This window comes from Stenella coeruleoalba (genome assembly GCF_951394435.1).
Source record: "Stenella coeruleoalba genome assembly, chromosome: 20".
NCBI lineage: Eukaryota > Metazoa > Chordata > Mammalia > Artiodactyla > Delphinidae > Stenella > Stenella coeruleoalba.
Window position 1 is genome coordinate 4050256 of NC_137166.1, and position 19970 is coordinate 4070225.

The 19970-nt window shown below is 50.0% G+C and overlaps 1 protein-coding gene across 1 annotated transcript in view; it reads right to left on the bottom strand.

The window, feature by feature from the left end:
- KIAA0513 overlaps positions 1-17336 on the bottom strand; it is a 58234-nt gene extending 40898 nt beyond the window's left edge. Inside the window, exon 1 of the mRNA XM_079908276.1 lies at positions 17229-17336. The gene's annotated coding sequence lies outside the window, so the exon portion shown is untranslated. The remainder of the gene's footprint in view (positions 1-17228) is intronic.
- Positions 17337-19970: the final 2634 nt, after the last annotated feature.

Below are 19970 nucleotides of genomic sequence, written 5' to 3' on the forward strand. Positions count from 1 at the left end.
AAGTCTGCACTTTATCCGTACTTCCTCAGTCTTGTCCTGATGCCCTTTTTCTGTTCCGGGATCCCACATGACACTATCATCCTGTCTTCTCAGACTCCTTTCACCTATGACAGTTTCTCAGACCTTCTTTGTTGTTGATAACTTTGACAACTTTGAGTATTTGTCGGGTATTTTGCAGAACGTGCCCGAGTGGGGATTTCTCTGGTATTTTTCTCATGGTTAGACTTGGGTCATGGGTTTTGGGGAGGAAGACCACAGAGGCAAAGTGCCGTTTTCACCACATCATTTCAAAGTCACATACCATCAACTTGACTTCTCACCGGTGACCCTGATCACCAGGCTGAGGTCATGCTTACCAGGCTCCCCCACTGGAAAGTGCTCTTTTGTTAATCTCCCCTTCCAAACTGTGCTCTTTGGAAGGAGGTCACTTCACGCAGCACCCCCTTAAGGAGTAGGGAGTTAGGCTCCAAGTCCTTCAGGGTAGAGGATCTACAGAATTCTTCTGCGTGGGAGATGTGGGGAGTTTCTTATAAAGTTAAGCATATACTTACCACATAACCCAGCAACACCTAGATATGTATTCAAGACAAATGAAAACTTGGCTTCACACAAAATTCTGTACACAAATGTTTCTAGCAACTCTATTCATAATCGCCCCAAACAGAAAACCACCCAAATGTCCTCCTGTGGGTGAATGACTAAACAAACTGCGGTGTACCCACACTAGAGCCTACCTCTCAGCAATGAAATCCTCCCACACGTAACACCTCAGTGAACCTCAAATGCGTGATGCTGAGTGAAAGATGGTCCTCAGAAGTTCACCTAAGGCAAGACTCCATTTATAAGATGTGCTCCAAAAGAAGGGGGTGCGGGTTGCCAGGAGTTAGGGATGGGGTGCAACAAGGGGGAACCCAAGGGAGATGCGGGGTTGATGAAGAAAACGTTTTGCCTCCTAATTGAATTTGTGGTTACACAAATCGATATGTATTTTAAATTTCACAGAAATGTACTCCAAAAAAAAGGTGAATTTTACTATACGTTAATTTAAAAAAAAAAAAAAGAGGTGGAAGCAGCCAGCCAAGTGCCCCACACAAGGGCTAAGTAAATAGTAGTTCCCTTTTCTTATAAAAAGCGGGGCCCTAGAGACCCCAGACCCCTCAGCTGCATGGCTGACATTCCCTTGTCATCCAGCCTAGCGCGTGTCCTAGATTTCTTGGTTCGGTGGCTACCTGTGTCCACATGCCTCCCAGGTGTCCATTTGGAACCACACACCCTTCCTGACAAACAGGTTCTGAACCTGAATCCCTAGAGAACGTGAACAACCAAACCAGTCCTTTCAATCTCCGTGCCAGCTGACCTTAAAGGATAGCACCTCCCTACACGTGGGCTGTCCTTCCTCTGCAGGTAGACAGGGTCAGACACGTGAAAAAAGAGGTGGAGAACGGGGGGGGAGTCCTCGATCCCAGAGTCCCTCATTTTTCTGTGATTTTTCATCCTTTGTCTGCATGGAGGAAGGGGTCAAGCAGGTAGAAGCTACTCTGGATCAAGTCAGTTTTGTTTTAAAGCTGAACAGGGAAGAAACCACTGGCAGAATAGCCACGTGTAACAGGTGTGGCTGCACAGTGAAGACACATGGTAAGAAAGGTTTAGTGAGAGAAAATCTCACAGAAATGCTTCCTACTGGATTCTCTCCGGGAAGCACAGAGACCAAAGTCACGACAGTAAAGTTAAAAGACGCAGCAGTGTCAGCACACGGGCCCGCTCGCTGCCCCAGGGCTGCACACGGCTCCCCATCGCCGGCCAGCATCTCCCTTCTAACCCCTACTGCAGGTGGATGCCACTGGAAGATGTGCCTCACCCACTGGGGGTCCAGCCACGGGCCCGAGACAAGTACAAAAGCCCATTGGGCTTCCCTGGTGGCACACTGGTTGAGAGTCCGCCTGCCGATGCAGGGGACACGGGTTCGTGCCCCGGTCCGGGAGGATCCCACATGCCGCGGAGCGGCTGGGCCCGTGAGCCACGGCTGCTGAGCCTGCGTTTCCGGAGCCCTGTGCTCCGCAACGGGAGAGGCCACAACAGTGAGAGGCCCGCGTACCGCAAAAACAATAATAATAATAATTTTTTAAAAGCCCAAGCTGGACTTGAGGATCAAGGTCAGGAACCCACAGGAGCTCCATTAAGCCTCGTGAGCTGACCACAGGTCTGACGTCAACGCAGCCCGCAGGGGCTGAAGGACAGGCCCCCTCCACACACGCGCAGGGCAGGACTTGGTCCCCTCTCTGCGGTGACAATGACTTAGGGTCACTGAACCTTTGAAGTGGGGCTCAATTCCAAGAGCCCCCGCACTACACTGTTAAAACACAGTCACGGAGCCTCCGCTGAAGTATCAAATACAAGCACTGTCTCCCCAGAGAACCGGCTCACTGTGCAAAGTAAGACAGCCCCTTGCAGCTCTGGGAGGAGCTGGGTGGCAGCCCCGGCCCCCTCTCCACCCACTCTTTCCTGTCAAGGAAACGTCCAGGAACGCGTCTGTCTGTTACAGACCACGCCCATGACTGGGGAGGAACACCTCCTATTTTAAGGGAAGCACTGCCTTTTGGCGGTGGCAGGAGACAGGCTGATTCCAGAGCTGCTGGGAGAGTTGGGGTCTCACTCTTCTGCACCACGGACAGTAAATGCAGTCGAAGCTACCCCTTGGGGCCTGGTTTCTGAGTCACCTCCCTGCAAGCCTGGACCGGGTGACACAGGAGCCCACCACCTCCCCTTCCTGGGGACCCGTGGCCCCTGAGGTGCACTCTCGGCCGGGGTCACCTCCTTCCTCCGAGCTCACGCTGTGGACCCAGCTTCCTCGCTACTGGCTGGACAAAGGCGCTGAGCGGCAGAGACCTCGCCGAGCGTCCACGAGGAGAAGAGACAAGCCGCCTTCTTTCGGAGCCACTGTGGTTTTCAGGAAACAGACATGGGGAAACGTTCACGCCTTTCTAAAGGCACGAAGGTCCCTGTAAGGCATTTCAGGCAATTTAACACACGTCAGTCATGCAGGGCAGATTGGGGAAGAGGCCACACTCTCTGTGCTGGGCCACAGCCTGACCCAAACCTCTGCTGCCATCGGCCCGTCTTTCCACCCAAGGCCCAGGGCTCAGGAGAACCAGGGGCGATGGCTCTGGGTGCCCTGCTGGGATGAGACAGGATGCCTGCTTCCAGGGTGCCACACCCACGGCTGGTTTTGCTTGTTCTTTCCTCAAGTGATTTACCCCCAATTCCCCACTGCTGCCCCCCTTATGGAGCAAATGTGAGTGTATTCCTAAAATCCCATTCCAGACTCTTCGTGTTAACATAAGAGATCCCACGTGCCTTTGGCCTCAGAATCCCCCAAAACATGACATGGAGGAAAGTGTCATCTCATCAAGGGCCTCTAACCAGACCGTACTTGCTAGGTTGCTCCAATGGCCAGAGAGACAGACGGACAGAGACAGAGGCAGAAAGGGAGTGAGAGAGACGGAGACAGCAAAAGAGACACAGAGAGGGAGACGGGGGTGGGGTGATGGTGGGTTTCAACGCTGGATCTAACGACAGAGTATCATCAGTTCTACAGAGTGGTCTGAGAGGTGAAACGAGAGTCTTCCACCAAACCTTTTAAACAGTTTTATACCAGCCATGATAGAAGCGATACACAATCACATTTTTCTAAAAATTTTCTCCCCCTGGCAAATTTTAATTTGAATAAAAAGATGGCATTTCCAGACATCTCAAAAGAGTCACCGCTCCCACCTCTCACGCATTCACCTGAGACCTCCTGCCACACCTGAGTCCTGCTGTGGTTCCCGGTGTGACGTTCTCTCTAGAAGGTCAAAGCCACCGCTCCCTAATGCTGCTTCCGCCAACGACAATGGCGTGAGAAAGCCAAGCTGACTTGGACTGTTCTTTTCCTATTACTATTATTTAGTACTTTTTGATAATTGCAACCAATACTCATTGTATGCTCACGACACGCCAGGCCCTAAGCTAAGGGCTCTGTGCTGAGAACCTGATTTCATTCTCCTGTAACACAGAAGCTAGGTTATTATTATCCCCATTTTACAGCTGAAGAAACTTTAAGGCTTAGAAAAGCTGTGTAAAGAGCTTTTTAGATAGATATTTTTAAGTAGCTGTCTAAAGCCATAGAGCTAAATACGAGAGTCTAGATAAGCCCCAGCAGAGTCTGAGTCCACAGCCTTGCTGTAGGGCAAGTAGGTAACTGTGCTCATTTGGGGTACAGATAAGGACGCTCCAAAGAGCCGTCAACCACTGGAGTGGATTAAGCCTCCCTCACCAATCCCTACCGGAGCTACAGGTCTTCCTGTTTGGAAGTGATACAGGCAACGTCTGATTTAGCCATGTGACATTTATTCCAAAGCATTTAAAGAAGTTTTCTAATTCCTATTTCAGTAGAGACAGGCAAAGAAGAAGCGTTTAGCACTTTTCACCCACAAATCCTAGGCTTTCATATTAGTTACTCAGGGCCTTCAGGAAAAAAACTGAACGATTTTAAAATAATAATAAAAGAACTGGGAATTCCCTGGCGTTCCAGTGGTTAGGATTCCGAGTTTCCAATGCAGGGAGCACGGGTTCGATCCCCGGTGAGGGAACTAAGATCCCATCAGCCGCGTGGCACAGTCGAGAAAAAAAACAGAAAAAAGAATAAAGGAGAGGCTTCCCTGGTGGCACAGTGTTTAAGAATCCGCCAGTCGAAGATACCATTGGTGAGGAAAAGGGAAACCAGCAGCCCTAACCCAGCTCACCCACTCCTTTCCCCCCCTTCCTCCTTCTTTTGCTTCTTGTTTGCAGATCCACAGTTGAGACCCTGTGCTCTGGATGTCAAAGTCACACCTGGCTCATTGTTTCTGATGTCTCCACCATTCGGATACAGGACACCAGTCTGCCGGGCCTTCGGGGTCTCAACTAAAAAAGCGAGGTCTTCTATAGGTTCTTCTTCAGCAAGTCTCTCTGTCTGAGGTGCTTAGAATTGTGTAGAAAGACGGTCTCCATAAAAGATTAGAAAAATATCTTTTACGAAGACATTAATATATACGTGAGTGTAATTAAAATGCCTTTTCGGTGTAATATTGTTAATGATTGGTATGCAGAGGAAAATAAAACCCCTGAGTGGCAGTGACTGTGAAAGAGGCATCTTTTCAGTTGTTGCTTTATTGGGCACTTACACCGAAATCCATTTGCTGGATGTAATTCGAGCTGCTCTGAGCACAGGGAGTTGAAGGAAGCGGTCAGTGTCCGTCAGTGAGACCCGTGCTATTTTCATGCTGACGGCTTTTTCACCCTCTGTTTACAGCGTTAACTGACAGATGCCACAGATGGTCATTAATTCAGAGACATCGTTATCCTACCATGTCAGTTTTAATGAATACTTGGATGAAAGTTAATATAGTGATGAAGGGCTTCCCTGGTGGCGCAGCGGTTGAGAGTCCGCCTGCCGATGCAGGGGACACGGGTTCGTGCCCTGGTCCGGGAAGATCCCACATGCCGCAGAGCGGCTGGGCCCGTGAGCCATGGCCGCTGAGCCTGCGCGTCCGAAGCCTGTGCTCCGCAACGGGAGAGGCCACAACAGTGAGAGGCCCGCGTACCGCAAGAAACAAAAACAACAACAACAAAAAAACAAAAACAAAACAAAAAAATATATATATAGTGATGAAAAACTAAATGCAGGAATTTATTGCTAGGTACGGTTGGTTCACGACCTTTCGCAGCATGGATGTTGACACAGGCGGAGTGAAAACTCTGTACTGAAGAATTCAACTGTTGAACAAATTTCTTGGGTTTTGTTGTTGATGCAGTGATGAAAATGTGTATCAAAGTCCTTAATGTGATTCCTGGACTATCAGGTTACGTAACATGCATCACTGATGAACCAGCGTTATTCCAGTAGCATGCAGATGTCAACAGTTCACGTTTTGTAATTAAAGAAACTGTGCAATTTAATTGTTATTCTTGAAGGAGTTGAACTCAAAATAGTTTTGTTCACAGCTTTGTTGCGGTAGGTAATAGTCTATCCACATCGCTGCATTTAACATAGAAAATGGCTAACCCAGTCATTCAGGGAGTTAAAACTAAACACAAGTGACATTTCACAGCAAATGCTGTTTCGAGTCTTTGACTCCTGCTATTCCATCTAATCAAGTGGCACTGCTCTGACGACTGCAGCACGTCATGCAATCTGATACTGCAGATTCTGCTCAAAGTACTCTGCCAGTTTACTGCATACGTGTACTAAGCAGGTTGTATTTATCTGAATAAAGAGTCCATTTGAAATTGTTCATTAAATTTGTTAAGCCTATAGGATTTCCACTGGGAAGTGTTTTTGCCTGGACATCTGTTTAAAAAGTAACTAAATGATCTTCATGAGAAGGGTATATATTCCTCTGTTTTAGTTTTGTAGATTGAGAGAGCTATTGATCTGGTATCAGGATGACCATGACCCATCTTTTCACGGCCTGTCTGACTACAGGCCGTGTATTTTTTGACATCCTTCCTTTTGACATCCATCCTATTAACAGTCTAGGGGGTGCGGGGATATGATATAAATATACAGGTATATAAACCTGAGAATATGCTGCAATCTCTAGTTCCTTTGGACACCTTAGACGTAATATGTTTGTTGGAAGCACTTGTGCTATTTGTTTAATGTTTTTTTTTTTTTTTGGCGGTACGCGGGCCTCTCACTGTTGCGGCCTCTCCCGTTGCGGAGCACAGGCTCCGGACGCGCAGGCTCAGCGGCCATGGCTCACGGGCCCAGCCGCTCCGCGGCATGTGGGATCTTCCCGGACCGGGGCACGAACCCGCGTCCCCTGCATCGTCAGGTGGACTCTCAACCACTGCGCCACCAGGGAAGCCCTTGTTTAATGTTTTGATTTTATAATTTTTGGTATATTCTCATCAGTCTTAGCTCTAGAGTTCAAGCTCTCACTGGGCAGTAGTTACTGTCTATGTGATGTGCAACTTGGCATCTAATAAATGATTTTTTATGATGGTGACAAAAAAAAAAAGAATCCGCCTGCCCATGCAGGGGACACAGGTTCGAGCCCTGGTCCGGGAAGATCCCACATGCCACGGAGCAACTAAGCCCGTGCACCACACGACTGAGCCCGTGAGCCACAACGAATGAGCCCGTGTGACACAACTACTGAAGTCCGCGCGCCTAGAGCCCGTGCTCCGCAACAAGAGAAGCCACCACAATGAGAAGCCCACGCACCACAACCAAGAGTAGCCCCCGCTCGCCGTAACTAGAGAAAGCCCGCACGCAGCAACAAAGACCCAACACAGCCAAAAATGAAACAAATAAAATAAATTAATTTTAAAAAGAGAAGAAGAAAGGAGATGTTTGCAAAGGAGCGGGAACAAAACCGTTACGCACTACGTAATTCTAGATTTTGTTTTACTCGAATAAAACCCCAAGATTTTAGGCTTGGATGAGACTTCAGATTTACAGAAGACGGTGGCGGCTGGCAGACAGACAAGAAAGGGATGGGGCGGCAGACAAGAGGTTCAGGGGAAAGGCACAGACTCGTGGAAGCTGCCCTAAGATGGGAAATGGAGACCCAGGGCAGGGAAGGGACAGGGGGATGGCGTGTCAGCAAAGCCGCACAGCGGTGCACACAGAGCTGCGTCTGGAACCCACACTTTCCGCCCACAGTGTCACCAGCCGACTAAAACAGACACCCAGGGACTATGCGGGGCCACTACTACCCTGGGACTGGTTTGTCATCTCCGCTCAGTGCCGAGTCCTGCAACTTCACCATCCAAGGCCAAGAACAGAGCCGCTGCCTCACTTCTCGGATGGAGGCCGTACCAGCGTGACAGATAAAAGGTGTTATCTTGTAGCGTTCAGGTCATTCATGCGACAGACATTTATGAAGCCCCTACCATGTCCTGTGAACTGTGATTAAGTCCTGGGGATACAAAGATGAAGAGGATATGGGCCTTCCTTTCCCAAACACAATCTAAGAAGACACAGACATAAGTAAATGATTACAGCAACGGGACAAGTGCTGTAATTCCAGGATGCAGACGTGCATGGAAGCCCAGAAGCAGAGCCTTCGATGCTGCCTGGGGAGACTGAGACTGCAGCGCTTGGGTCAAATCTGGTAGGAGCCTGACAGTCAGACAAGGGAAGACACTGCAGGAGAAAACAGCACGAAGCAGCAGGCGAGGGGTGGTGGGAACCACCCGACACACACACACAACTGTTCAGACTTATTCAGAACTAGTCAGAGGACTGGGAAAGATAAAAAATATTGCCAAGTCTACCACAACTCTCTATTTGCAAGTATTCCCCCAAACCTTAAAATCGAAACATATATAATCAATCCCTTTTCTACCCACAATACTATGAGAGCTGAATTCTCTTATTTTGGGGGGCCTTAACATTGAACAAGAATTGAAATATATGTAATTTTGCACTCCAGTCCTGCTTCTGAGTATAAATACGTGTTTGTTTGTTTGTTTGAAAGTGTAGTTGACAGATGTTTATTTCAATGTAGGTGAAAAGAGATGGGTTTCTGCCGCTGCGTTGCTTCAAAGCTTTCCAAACGGCCTCCAAGGGCTTAAAGTGCATTGATCCATGGTTCGCGAGGCATGGGCTTCTCCAGACGTCTTCTCTGCAGAATTCTAATTCATGCTGTAGACGTGGAGCTGATTTTCTTTCATCTCAAGGGCTTTAGCTGGAGACAGCTCCCGTTTGGGCTATCCTTTTAGGAAAATAAATGATAAGTAGGGGCCGGTTTACATGAAAGAGAGACAAGGGAATGAAAGGATGGGGCCCGGCATAGAACCTGTCAAGCTTCTGGAGACTAATAACCTCCCTGACGTTACCAGAGGCAATTCAGAAACGCAGCCAATGCGGAGCTGCACTGGTCTACAGCAGGGCTTCCAACAGTGACTCCATCAACACGCAGGCTGGGTAATTCTTGGTGGTGGGATCTGTCCCATGGGCCAAGCTGTAGCACGGTTAGAAGCATCCCTTGCCTCCACCCACTGGATGCCGGAAGCAACCCCCAGTCGTGACAACCAAAAGGTCCCTAGATGTCGTCCCCAGTTGAAATCCCTGATCTAGATTAACTCCTAGCAGTAACAACACCAGGGTCTCAATCCTGTTAACTGCTTCCTTTTGAAAATCCTTCTCTCGTTAGTATCACTGTCACTCCCCCCAAAAAAGCCCAATAAAGAACAATCATGATGGGCCTTTGACAATACACAAGTCCCGATAGGAAACAGTTAGGGACCTACAAGAAGCAGGGAACCCTGTGCATGCAATCTCCCTGATCAGAAGAGGCTCCAAATGGCACTAACTACTGAGTTGCCTCTGGGACAGGAAGAGGATGGAGGTGAGTTCGTTTGTTCGGTCATGTGTTTATTTGATCACTCAATAAACATTCTTGAGCATCACAGGGTGCCAGGTGCTGGGCCACGTGGACAAGGCAAACGAAAGTCCGGGCCTCCAGGAGCGTGTGCTCAAGTCAGAGAACAGAGGTAAACAGACGGCATCATGGTCCGTCATAAGTGCTGTGAATGAAGCACTAGCAGGTTGGAGCTGCAGCCACTGTCCCCGTGTGGTCACTGAGCCAGGGAATGTGGCTCGTTCAAACTGAGACGTGCCAACCACGCAGATCCCAGACTTAGCGCAGAAAGAGAACGTACGCTGTCTCATTAATAATTTTTATGTTGATTAGATATGTCAACGATAATATTCTGGATATCTTGGATTAAATAAAGTCTACTAGCAAAATTAACTGGGCCTGTTTCCTTTACTTGTTTCGCGCGGCTGCTAGAAGCTGAAGCCCATGCATGTGGCTCAGCCTGAGAGACCTCCACCACCAGCGTCCTCGGCCCCAGGAAATGACAAGTTTACGGGCTCTGCGGCGGGAATGAACTTGGCCCGGCTGAGGCTGGCAGAGCTGCAGGCCGTGCACTAGGTAGGGGCTTGGGAGCCAAGTTAAGGAGTCGGGATTTCACCCCAGCAACAACGGGAGAGCAATGGAGGGTTTGCACCAGGGGAACACCACAGTCTGTTTCCGATTTTGCAAAGATGCTGCACTCGGATGGCCGTGCAGAGAGTCGACAGGCACGGAGGCGAGGACAGAGCAGGACCACCAGGCGGGAGGGCTCAACCTAGCGGGACCCCTCGGCTTTCAGCCCCTCGACGTGACCTGAGAGAGGAGGTCTTTGCCACAGGGCACAGGACTCTTGTTAATTCCCCTTACATTAGATTTTGATTATGTACACGACCTCTTTCGTCCTCCTCACTTTCTTCTTTCAGATTAGTGAAATTTTTTTCTTTTTCTTTTTCTTTTTGGCCTCACCGCACGGCATGCGGGATCTTAGTTCCCCGACCAGGGGTGGCCCTGAAGTTTTTCATCGCCCACACCGAGCCTCGGGGTTCTAAGAGCGATCCTGCTGCTTCAAGAAGTTCAGCATGATCTACCCGCTCCTAGAGCAGAGAGGGAACCAGACCAGCTTTCCTCCGTGGACGGGTTTCCTATTCCTGTACACCACCACACGAACTAAGCGGGGAGGGGTCTTAGGTTTTCACTGTTCTGATCTCACTTAATTCTTTTACTTCAGTCTTGGCATTTACTATGAACGCACAGTTCCGTTCCGTTTTCTTCTCTGGTGCGGTTTTTCCCCCACTTTTCTTGGGCCCTATTTTTGATCTTAGCCTCCCTGCTTTACTCCCAAAGCCTCTCGCTCAAGGATGTCAGCTGTACGGCAGCCCTCCAAGCTCATTTACCCTGGTATTTTCCCTTTGCTCTGCTGATCCTAGAGTCTCCTTTTTCCCCAGCTCATTGGTCATTTTTGCTACTGGTGAGTCATCTTCTCTGACTCATGCCAGGCTGTGATGCAAAGGCCTCAGAGCACACCTGTCTGTGAAAGGCTGTCCCTGAGGAACACGACCTGCACCCAGGCACGAGCTTGCGCATGTGGATTTGGTAAAGAGGAGAAAAAAATAATCCCCTTTTCTCTCTCTCTTTTTTTCCCCTCCGAATTTACCATTTCTTTCAGCTTTTGTTGGAGATTATCCCTACGGTGGGATGAGTCTTGGTCATTCGTTTTGCATCCTTGTTTTTTTCAGTCTTAACTGAATTGGTTACAATATTGCTTCTGCTTTGTTTTGGTTGTTTGGCCATGAGGCATGTGGGATCTCAGCTCCCCCACCAGGGATCAAACCCACACCTCCTGCATTGGAAGGTGAAGACTTAACCACTGAACCGCCAGGGAAGTCCCATCATTTTGCGTCTTTAGAGGCAGGAGAACATTTCTTGAATGAGCCCAGAAAGCCTGAGGGGTGACAGATTTTCCTTCTGTGAGGTTCCTCCTCTGGGGCACAACATGGAGTCTCACCCGTGTGCCACACTGGGATCACGCTGCCTTTTGAGAGCTGTGAAGATACCACCAAACTCAGGGGAGACGACATGTACACGCAGCTTTGGTACCTGGACTGAACCTGCCTGGAGCTGCGAGCCAGCTCTGCCCTTACAAGCAGATGTGACGGAGGCCTCCGCCTCTCTGCGCCTCGGCTTTCTCACCTGTGAAACGGGGAGGGTATCAGCAGCTCCCCCATTAGTGTTCTTGTGAGGTTTAGGGACACCCCCCAGAGAGCACCCGGCACAGCAAATCCGAGCTGGAAAGACACCATCTCGATCCCCAGGGGGAAACACACCATCAACTGCCCCTCCCTCCTTCCTTCCCTGAGTCTCTGTACGCACCTCTTCATCAGGGCTAACCCTGAAGTTCAAGGAACCCGATCCAAAAAGCACCCCATAAATACAAGCTCTTTCCCCACACTCTTCCCTGAAAGCCCCACATTTTACCGTTACAGACTCATTGAAGCACCTCCCGTCTAAATATAAAACTCCTGGCTGAGGTGGTGTCATTAGCTCTCAGCACCTGGGAACAGACCAGCCTCTCAGGTGCCCACAGCAAGGGGTCTGAAAAGGCCGGAGGAAGGAGGAACGGAAAGCAGGGATGGGAGCACAGCCCGCGGGGTCTAAAAAGGCCGGAGGAAGGAGGAACGGAAAGCAGGGATGGGAGCACAGCCCGTGGGGTGGGGCGGGGTGGAGGTGATACTTGGGGAGAGCAAAGGACAGCAAGGTCTTTGCAAGGAGACAGAAGAAACTGGTGGAGATGGTGCCACTGGGGAAGAGACTGGGAAGCTGGGGGAGGGTAGGGGAAGCAGTGACAGAAACCACTTTTCACTGGACATCTTTCTGTATTATTTGAGTTTTGTACCGTCTGCATGTATGACCCAGCCAACAAAAAATGAAATAAGGGAGAGGGGGATATTGGGTATTTGGGTGAGACAGAGCCAGAAACAAAAAGGTCCTGAAGGCGAACGGACCAGTCGCGTTGGCTATCTCGCTGGCAGCCTGCCCTGCTCTCACCGCCCCCGCCCCCGGGGCCCTAATCAGAAAAGTCTCTCTACGAACTCCTGCACGGCTCATCTTTAGAACATCGGCAATACTTTCTCAGGGTCAAAATCTGAGACACTGCAACTCAGAGTTCTCCAGACCTTACTTAAAAGCCCCTCAGAACCACTGGAAAAGCCCAACAAAGGAAAAACGCGACTTCTCTGATGTTGTGGCCTCCGGCTTTGACCAGCTGCGCGAGGTCTGACCTGGGAACATCATGTCCAGCTGCACCGTTTATCTCACTGTCAGTGAGCCACTCCTCTACCACAAGGACGACGGGGTAAAGCAGAAGGCCAAGGGAGGAAATCATCCCTCCAGGGCCCCTGAAGAGCCATCAGAGAAACCCACATCCTAACCTGGGCCGGAGCCACGAGAAAGGCCTGCCACTGGCGGATGGGGGAGGGGAGGAGAGGCCACGGGCTCTGCAATCAGTCAGGAGGCTGGTCGGGTCCTGCACGACCTCCGGCAAGTCACTCAACGGCTCAGACCTTCCCTCCCCTCACCTGGGACACACACAGATCACAAGCTGTCAGTTGCGAGTTGCTTGGGGCACAAACATCCAAAACCATGTCCTTAGCCTGAAAAACAACCCAGCCCCTCCTGCCAGTTCTTCCCTTTAAAAGGTCAATGGATCTCGAAGTTAGAAGGTGTTATGCATTGAATTGAACAATGAAAGGAGAGGAAGTCCGAAGCCCTGGAACCTGTGAATGGGACCTTATTTGGAAACAGGGTCTTTGCAGATGTAATTAGTTAAGATAAAGTCATTATGGAATAGGGTGGGCCCCAAATCCCATTTGACTGGTGTCCTTACAAGAAGAGAGGAGACAGAGAGACACACACAGAGGGAAGATAATGTGAAAACACACACACACACACACACACATACATGCACGCACGCACGTGCGGAGAAGGCCATGTGACCACAGAGGCAGGAGTAGGAGTCATGCAGCTGCAAGCTGAGGAACAGAAAGGATGGCTGGAAACCCCCAGAGGCTGGGAGGGGGCCCCGAACAGACGCTCCCGCTGAGCCCCCAAGAAGGAACCAACCCTGCTGACACCTTGATTTTGGATGTCTTGCCTCCAGATCCGTAAGAGAATATCTGTTGCTTTAAGGCCCCCAGTCTGTGGTACTTTGTTACAGCAGACCTAGGAGACTCATACAGAAAGGAATCTGGTTATACTGTCTATCTAAGGCTTGAATTCTCTTGCCCGATGGTCAGCTAGCCAGCCTGTGGATGGCTGTCTCTAGTAAAAGACGACTAGTTTAGTATCTACCAATGCAGCAACCCCTCCCATCTTCGAAAAGGTCTGTCATAAAATCATTCATTCAACAAATATTCATTGAGCACCTACTACGTGCCAGGCAGGCACGGTTTGGAGCACTGTTGATACAACGGTAAAACAGGGAGCAGACAATAAAAGCACTTACAAATAAGGCCATTTCTGATGTTTTGAAGAAAGTAGAACACCGTAACACCAGTGAGTGGGTTGGGGACCAGGATGAAATTATTTATATTGTTAGGGAAGGTCCCACTAAGCATGTGATACTGGACCAGCGACCTGAATGACAAGGAGTCAGCCACGGAGAATCTGGCCGGAGGAAGAGCCAGTGCAAGGACCTGAGGCAGAGCAAGCTAGACCTGGACAAAGCACAGAAAGAAAGAGGGACTTCTGTGAGAGAGTGAGAGAGGGTTAATTGATGAAGCTGGAGGAACAAGGAAGGTCAGTCAGTCCTCGTATAGTAGACCCAGGTAAGTAGTTTGCATCTGACCGCAAGACTACTGAGAAGTCACTGGGGAGAGACATGATTTGATTCTTCGTTTTTAAAAGATCACTCTGACACCATAAAGTTCTTATAACTGAAGTCTTTTTAAGTATAACTTTTGTCCTTTCATTCTTGGGATCTTGGACCCTCACAGAACAAGTCTGATAAATGACATTCCTGAATCATGGCTCCCAAGATTTCCAGGCTTACCAGCTCTAATTCATTCCCCACTGTAGCAATTTCCAGTAAATATGCCTGATGTTTTTTTCTATGTCCTTCATTAAATGTGATGCCCAGAAAAGAACTCGATATTCTAAGCATGAAGTAGATGAGAACTTCCACCTCGGTCATTCCAGATCTACATGTCCATTGACGTGCCCCAAGATTGCCTTGGTTTTAATTCTGTTTTGTAGCACTGACCTGCTGGAACACATCTCAGATAACCTCCGCTGGTGTCCTTTTTCAGATCTAGATGCTCAGATCGAGAAAACAGGATTCAAGCTTATTCTTCCCTAATGAGAACAGCTGTGCCCTCTTTAAAAAAAAAAAAAGTGTCACCATAACGCAAACAATGCCATGCATAAAAAACTGGATAAAATAAACAAAAGTACTGGGCCAACTCCTCAGGTTTCACAACCACTGCATTTTTCTTCCGGGTGGAGGACAAGGAAAATGATTATGGTAAGTTTCCCTAGAATTGCTTTGGTCTCTTGCATCACATGGCTGAAGACACCTAGACTATTAGGAAACACTGAGCGCTTGGGCAAAAGACACTCCCTGCAATCATACTTCCCACTAGATTTCTCAAAGACTTAAACAAATCTGAGTAGGCGCAGACTGCCAAGCCTGGGATAGAGGGAAGTGGTGAAGAGAATCCACACCTGCGAGCCAAGCTGACTTAGCAGGTGGGGCAAGCGGTGGGAGAGGAGGATGCTGGGAAAGCCCTAGGGCCCTGGGATGTGTGTGTAATCTGTCCTCATCCTTCCCACAGCCCACTCGGCAGAGTGGTGACGGGCCACTGCATCTGGTGTCACATGGCTAGGATTAACGCTCTGCTTTGCCCCCTAGTAGCTAAGTGACCTTGAGCAAGTCACTTAGCCTCAGTTTCCTCCTCTGTGACATTTGTGAAGATCAATTAAGATTCTGTGTGAAAGACGTTTGCAAATTACTCCGTCCCGTAAACGTGAGGGGTTATCATTGGCAAAAAGGATTTTTACCCCTCCCTTTGCATGTCATGAGGGTTGACTTTTCCTGACCTTTTCTCTTCCCAGGCTGCTTCTGATGGTTCTTTTAACTGGATTATTTTCTTTTTTGAGGGAGGATGGGGAGGCATGTAGCATGACTCATCCCACCCTAAACCCTTCCTAAAGACTATCCTAAAAGAAGTACGCTCAGAGCCATCTGGGGTCACCCCAAAGCAATTTACCTTCAAAGAACCAAAGCTATTGTCATGCAAAAACAAGCACATCTAATATCTGTGGATACCCTCCACTCTCTGGAAATCCGAAGCAAGTTATTTAATGTTGGTGATTTACTCAGGTCACCGAGTAGCTTTTCATTGGCCTTAGTCGTTATGTTCTCAAGTAATATGAACTATCTTCACATTAACTCACACAGGCCATACAAAAGACAAACACTGCAAAAAACAAAACAAAACACAGGAATGGACTCCAGAACCAAATAAGAAGTTAACCTGCTGCTCGCTAAAGTGTCTATGCCTGAGTCCTTAGCCATCTTCATTTCCTTAATGGAAAAAGAGAATCTTATGAGTCAACTTTCTCATCGTGAGCTGATCTCAATAGCCGGTAGCCCTGTGTTTCAAATGCGTAAGCAGTCCTATTTCCGCACAAGGTGGAAATAAAAACCAGTGACAGCCCAAGGGAGAGATGGAACAATGGGAGAACATACACTTCCAAACAGAACCGTGAAAAGATGGGAAGAAGCGCTCACGTGTAATACAACTGGATTTTTTTTCTTTGCTTAATTCGGTGTTAAGCATCTTGGCTGCCCTGGTTTAGGGTGAGGGAGGGGGTGCCTCTCAGCAAATGAGCCCAAAACCTTCGCATTAGGTGACAATGGTCTGGAGGGCGGTCTGGCTACAGCAGCCTGGTCCCTGACAGCTGTTGGCTTGCCTCCAAACGCTGACTCGCCTCAGGGACAGCCTGCATGTCAAGCACCTCACCTGTGCCAGCTCAGAGGTGAGTTCCTGCCCAGTCTGCAGGCTGGCACCCTGGCCTCACACTTAAGCACAGTCATAGGAGCTGGCTGGTGCCCACTGCCAAGTCCTCTTCCTCTTCCCAAATCCAATCAACGTACAACCCAGGGAAACCCAGACCCCTCCAAGGGGCAACTCGCACCCAGCTCCAGAAAGACCGCATCCTGTCCTTTCCAAGACCCTGGACGCTGGTGCAGGCCACCCTGAACCAGCTGTTCCAAACAGCCTGTAACACTGTGTCGGTAGTGCTGGCCCCTCTGCGAAGCTCCTCCTGCTTCCTGAGCCTGGGGAGGAGGGGGCCCTGGGAAGGCACAAGCTGAGCCCTTTCTCCTTGGCCCCCATGCCGCCCCCAGCTGCCACCCCAGGAGCAGAGGGACAGCAAACTTAAAATCCAACACACAGCACAACTTGGCAAATGTCTTTCCCATCCCGGTCCCACGCACCCCTCCCCAGCACGCCCTTCCAGGAGTCGAGGCAGGGCGGAGGGGGGCGGGGGGGGGGGAACCGGCTCCATCCCTAAGCCACCTGGCGACACCGTCAGCCACCGGGGAGCGGGGACACCTTGTCCAACCCCCCCCCCCCCACAGGTATCGCACTGCTCCTGACACGGTGGGCTCCTGCCCCGCCTTCCCATTTCCTGCAGAAACCCCAGAGGCCCTCGACCCCACCCCACGGTCCCTCACCCGCCGGTCCCTGGGCGCTCCAGCTGTCGCCCCTCGGAGAGCCCCCTCGCCGCCGGGAGAACCCGGCACGCCTTCCCCTCTCGGCCCCTGGCAGGGTCCCCTCTCACCGCGGCGGGGCCCGGCCGGCCGGCCGGGCAGACGAGGAGCGAGCGGGCGCCGTCGGGCTCGGGAATGCGGCCACTGCTCCGGCCCCAGAGCCGGGTCCTTCTGAGGCGCCGGCCAGCGCGAGCTGTCAGTCAGCTGGCCGCGCCCGCCCCCGCCCCCGCCCACCCCGCAACCCCTGGTCCCGTCTGCGCAGGCGCGGGGCGGCCCGGGAGCGGCGTCACGTGACGGGGCGGTGCAGCTGTCGGCGCCCGGCCCTCCCGAGGGTTTCGGTCCACGTCCCGCGTCGCTCGGGCCTGGGGTCGCCCCTCGGCGGGAGGCCTCGTCCTGCGGCCCTGGCACGCTCGGGGACTTACCGTGGTTCGCTCTAACAGAGGGTCCCGGGAACCCCGTTTGCTGGATCTGCTCAAAACTAGGGTGTTCTCCGGGGCGGGGCAGAGCTGGGTGGGCGCAGGCCGCTATGCAAACAAATGAGTGGGTGATTTGGTGATTTTGGAGGGGGGAGCCCCGGCAGGGAGCCAGAAAGTATGGCCTGATAATGGTTGCTTGCCCGCCGTGGTATCCGCACCTTTAAAACAAGGATGCCCTTTGCCATTTCCTCCTCGCCTATTTCAGAGTTAGGGTGACGTCTTGACATTAACGAGCATACTTGTAAAACAAGTCAAGCGAGGATGTATGGAATAGAAGGGCGGTTTGAGGCCGATTGATTTTTTGAAAGGGGGCTTCTTAAAAGCTGATGGATTCCACCTTCTGCTCTGAAACGTCTAGGCCAATCAGCATCTTTTCACCAGATACAATAAACACAATTTTCAGGCTGTCGGGTTTGGGTTTCTTCCACGTGTCTTCAATTCAAACAAACAAACCAAAACCACAAAAGGTAAAAAATAAAAGTACCTCCTAGGGGAGCTTTTTCCGTTCTAGAGCAAGTACAGAAATGTAAACTGACACCCCCTCCCAGTAATTTTGCGGTTATGGCAAACTTGGTTCCAGCACCTAGCAAAACAGTGTGGGCTCTGACACCTCAAATTCTCTAAAGGCATTTCCAGAGCTACACTGCAGAACTACAGTGCTCCTTCTGGGGGTTGGCTGTATGACATAATAAAGCTCTACCTTTAAATGAATGCCCTGGTATCTGAACTAGGGCAGACTGTCCATTTCAGAAAACTGGGGGTTCTCCGAAGTCCTAGCAGTTCTTTAGTCTTTAGTTCCTAGAAGTCTTTAGTTCCTAAAAGGAACTAAAGATCTGCCATGTAGGAGAAAAGATGACATATGGATTGATGATCAAGTGTCTTTCCTGTGCACCAAGCATGGAGCTGCTGATCGCAGGGAAGTTGGCCTATTGAACTTAAAAGACTTTCTGGGAGGGAGGTCTTCCCTGGCAGTCCAGTGATTAAGACTCCCTTCCCCACTGCAGGGGGCATGGGTTCGATTCCTGGTTGGGGAACTAAGATCCTGCATGCCCGTGTGGTGTGGCCAAAAAGTTAAGAAAAAACTTGCTGGGGGAAGTTAAAGGGACCAACGTGGAGGACAAAGCTGGAAGCTGTGGTTCCACAAGAGTTATGGGGCCTTCAGCACCACAGGTCCATTCCAGGTTTGCTTGACCAGCTCAGTGTAGCCATCATGTGCAAGAAACCGGATCTCTGGGTGTTTTAAGCTTGGTATGAAATCAGGAAGGGAAGGAGTGTAAGGTGGCGTTCATTCCCTTATGTGGGCACTACAGATTGGTGGGCATGCCATTGGTCCCTGTGAGTTTCTGCCCTGCGTCCAGCAGAATACAAGCCCATCATGAAGACTTTATGGGATGGAGGAGGGTCATATGTGTGGCTAGAGGAAGTCCTCCCTTGGTTCAGTGAGTGAACCCAGGACCAGGCATGGGCTCTTGCAGCCTTGTTCTGACTCTGGATATACCAACTAGTCAAGAAAATTGGAAAATGTGAGTTTATTCAGGGTCGGATTCCATTTGGGGGAAATGTCATTTCTCCTCAAGAGATTCATATGGACCTTATCTCTCCATACCACATAAAAGATATTCTGTACTTGCCAGCAAGTTGGAGAGAGGCAGATGATATGGCCATTTTATTTAAAAAAAAAAAGGGGGGGGGGTAGTGAGTTCTACAAACCACAGACCAGTGAACTTGACATTGGGCCTGGGAAGCATTCAGGCCAGATAACTCATGAAAAACATCTGTGACCCCTCAGAAGAGGAAGCACTGACGTCAAAGACCAAGTCATGCTGGCTTAAGCATGAGATTTCAAGCTATGAAATCTATAGACTCGTAATTCAAGGAAATATGATAGAAGTAGTGTATTTGCACCTGGAAGGTATATTTACCAAAATTCTTTCAGTAATAAGTGACAGAAATCCCGGCAAACTGGTTTTTCAAAAACTGAAAAGTTCTGGGGTTGGCCCAGCAGGATCCAGGGGCCAAGTGATGTCATCAGAACTTGGTCTCTCTCCCCTTCTTGACTGCTTCCCTCTGAGCTGGGCTTCATTCTCAGATCAGGTTCTTTTTATAGAGTGGTCTTCAGCAGCAACAGGCTTATGTTCTCTCAACTCAACAGCCCCTGTGGAAAAAAAGAATTTTCTCCTTCGGTATTTCCAGCAAACGTCTCAGGATTTGGTCTGAAAGGACGAGCAGCGCTCATATGCTCATGCCCTTAAACCAATCGCTGAGGCCAGGTGTTGGAGATTGGCCCCACCTAACTACTGGGTGGAGAGGAAGGGAAGGGTGGGTGCCCATGGGAAA